The sequence below is a fragment of the Babylonia areolata genome, chromosome 6, assembly GCF_041734735.1.
Source record: "Babylonia areolata isolate BAREFJ2019XMU chromosome 6, ASM4173473v1, whole genome shotgun sequence".
NCBI lineage: Eukaryota > Metazoa > Mollusca > Gastropoda > Neogastropoda > Buccinidae > Babylonia > Babylonia areolata.
The window spans coordinates 19,888,596-19,891,070 of NC_134881.1; the positions used below are offsets into that span (position 1 = coordinate 19,888,596).

General features: G+C 47.0%; 1 protein-coding gene across 1 annotated transcript in view; it reads right to left on the reverse strand.

Annotated features, from left to right (window-relative positions):
* Positions 1 to 1,901, reverse strand: part of LOC143283316 (uncharacterized) — a 133,163-nt gene extending 131,262 nt beyond the window's left edge. Inside the window, exon 1 of the mRNA XM_076589509.1 lies at positions 1,120 to 1,901. The gene's annotated coding sequence lies outside the window, so the exon portion shown is untranslated. The remainder of the gene's footprint in view (positions 1 to 1,119) is intronic.
* Between the last annotated feature and the right edge of the window lie 574 nt (positions 1,902 to 2,475).

A 2,475-nucleotide genomic window follows, 5' to 3' on the forward strand; every position in this document is an offset into this window, starting at 1 on the left:
TGTGTGTGTGTGTGTGTGTGTGAGTGTTTGTGCAGACGGGGGGAGGGGGGGGGGGGTGCGTATCTCAAAGTACTGTAACGTTTCAGGAATTAATTAACCATTCAGGGTTCTGTGACAAACAGTGTGTAAAGTAATGCCATATAACATTTCCTCAAATCGGCCAAATATAAGTTCCCCCCCCCCCCCCCCCTCATGTATGTTTTGGCTATTCGCTTAAACTGCATTGCACCCTTCCACTTTATCTACCCCCTCCTCTGATTAAACATCCCTCTCATTTTTTCTCTCTATCTCTTTTTCTTTTCTTTTCTTTCCTTCTCTAACGGCGCCTGGCGGGTAAAGGGTGGAGAATTTTTCCGTTCTCCCAGGTCAACACAATTATGGGCAGACCTGCTTAGTAGTGCCCGAACCCCCCTTCTGAGTGTATACGCAAGGAGAAGATCAAATATTGCACGTTAAAGATCCTGTAATCCATGTCAGCGTTTGGTGGGTTATGGAAACAAGAACATACCCAGCATGCACACCCGCCGAAAACGGAGTATGGCTGCCTACATGGCGGGGGTGAACACGGTCATACACGTAAAAGCCCATTCGTCCTCATACGAGTGAACGTGGGAGTTGCAGCCCACGAACGAAGAAGAAGAAGCAGATTCTAACCTTCCTTTTTTTTCTTCTTTTCTTTACTTTCCTTCATTCTTTCTTCCAGTTCTCACCCCACCCCCACCACCCCCACCCCTTTCCAGCTTTCTTTCTTGCATCCCATTTTGTTTCCTTCCTTTCTTTCTTCCTTCCTTTCTTTCTTCCTTCCTTCCTTCCTTCCTGTCTTCTTCCTCCCTTCTTTCTTCCTCCCTTTCTTCTTTCCTTCCTTCCTTCCTCCCTTTCTTTCTTCTTTCCTTTCTTCTTTCCTTCCTTCCTTCCTTTCTTTCTTTCTTCCTTCCTTTTCTTTCCCATTGATTTTTTTTCTTTCCGTTTCCCATTCATTCATACTTTCTTTCTTTCCTTCCTTCCTTTCTGAAGGTCATCGCCGTTATTAAAAGGCCACTTTTGTGTCTTTTTTATCTCTCTCTCCCTCTCTTTCTCTCCTCTCCTTCGGGACACCAGATGTTTCCAATAAAACCATACCTTTCATCCCATAGTGAGGTGGTCCTCCTCTCCTGATACAGTAGCTCCCCGAAGACCGTACGCTCTCTCCTTCCTTTTCACTCTCTCTTGGTAGTAGTAGTTGGTGTAGCACAGGTGGTAGTAGCAGTAGTAGGAGAAGTAGTCGTGGTAGTAGTGGTAGTAATTGTTGCAGCAGTTAGCAGTAGCAGTAGTCACTTCTCTACATCCTCATAGTCTCACCACATATGTACACACACACACACACACACACACACATGCACACACAAAAGAAGAAGTATAAGCACAACAAACTGAAGAAAAAATTCCAAGAAGCCTCCAAACACAGAAATGTAATTCCAGTTTTTCTTTTTTTTTTTCGTTTCCTTTCTCTTTCCTTCCTTTTCGTTTTTTTTTCTTTCTTTTCTTCTTATTATGAAATCCACCGGACTTGTAAACGCAGGCAAGGAATCATTTGGGCTGGTGGTTGCGGCAGAAGACGAAGAAAAAGAGGAAGAAGAAGAAAACCAAGGCACACAATGAGAACAAGTTGGTTCTGCATCATTTATTATTATATAGCAACATCATCCAGATGCGCATGGCTCCCTCTCTCTCTCTCTCTCTCTCCCTCTCTTTCTCTCTCTCTCTCTCTCTGGCTGTCTCACACACATAATACACTACACTACACTACAAAACTTGTGAGCACACTAGGCTTGCTCCGCCACTGCGCCACTGCGCGACTTTGCTGGAGAGGAGAGATCACATGAGTGTTGCAGGCAAAGGGATGCTTTCCTCGGTCATCGCTGCTTTGCTTTGCACATCACATCACACCCGCACGCACACACACACACACACACACACACACACACACACACACACCAGTCAGGCCGCGCGCAGTGTGTGTCGTAGCGAGCGTCACCCACGCCGTCTCAGCATCAGACGCAGGAACAGCAGCAGTAGCAGCAGCAGTGGGAGTGGAATAGAAGTGGAAGCAGCAACAGCAGCAGCAGCAGCAGCACTACTACTACTACTACTACTGCCTTTGTATTATTTTAGTGTGGGGAAAAAAAGTTCTGTGTGTGTGTGTGTGGTTAGGGGTGGGCGGGGCGGCGCAGGGGCGGGGGTATGGGTGTGGAAGGGGTGGGTAGTATTGCGGAGAGTTGTTGTGTGTGTGTGTGTTGTGTTGTGATGTGTGTGTGTGTGTGTGTGTGTGTGTGTGTGTGTGTGTGTGTGTGTGTGTGTGTGTGTGTGTGTGTGTGTGTGTGTGTGTGTGTGTGTGTGTGTGTGTGCATTTTAGTGTGCGAAAATAAGCTCTGTGTGTGTGGTCAGTGGGCGGGGCAGGGGTGGGGGTGTGGTGGTGGAGGGGGTGTGTAGTATTGC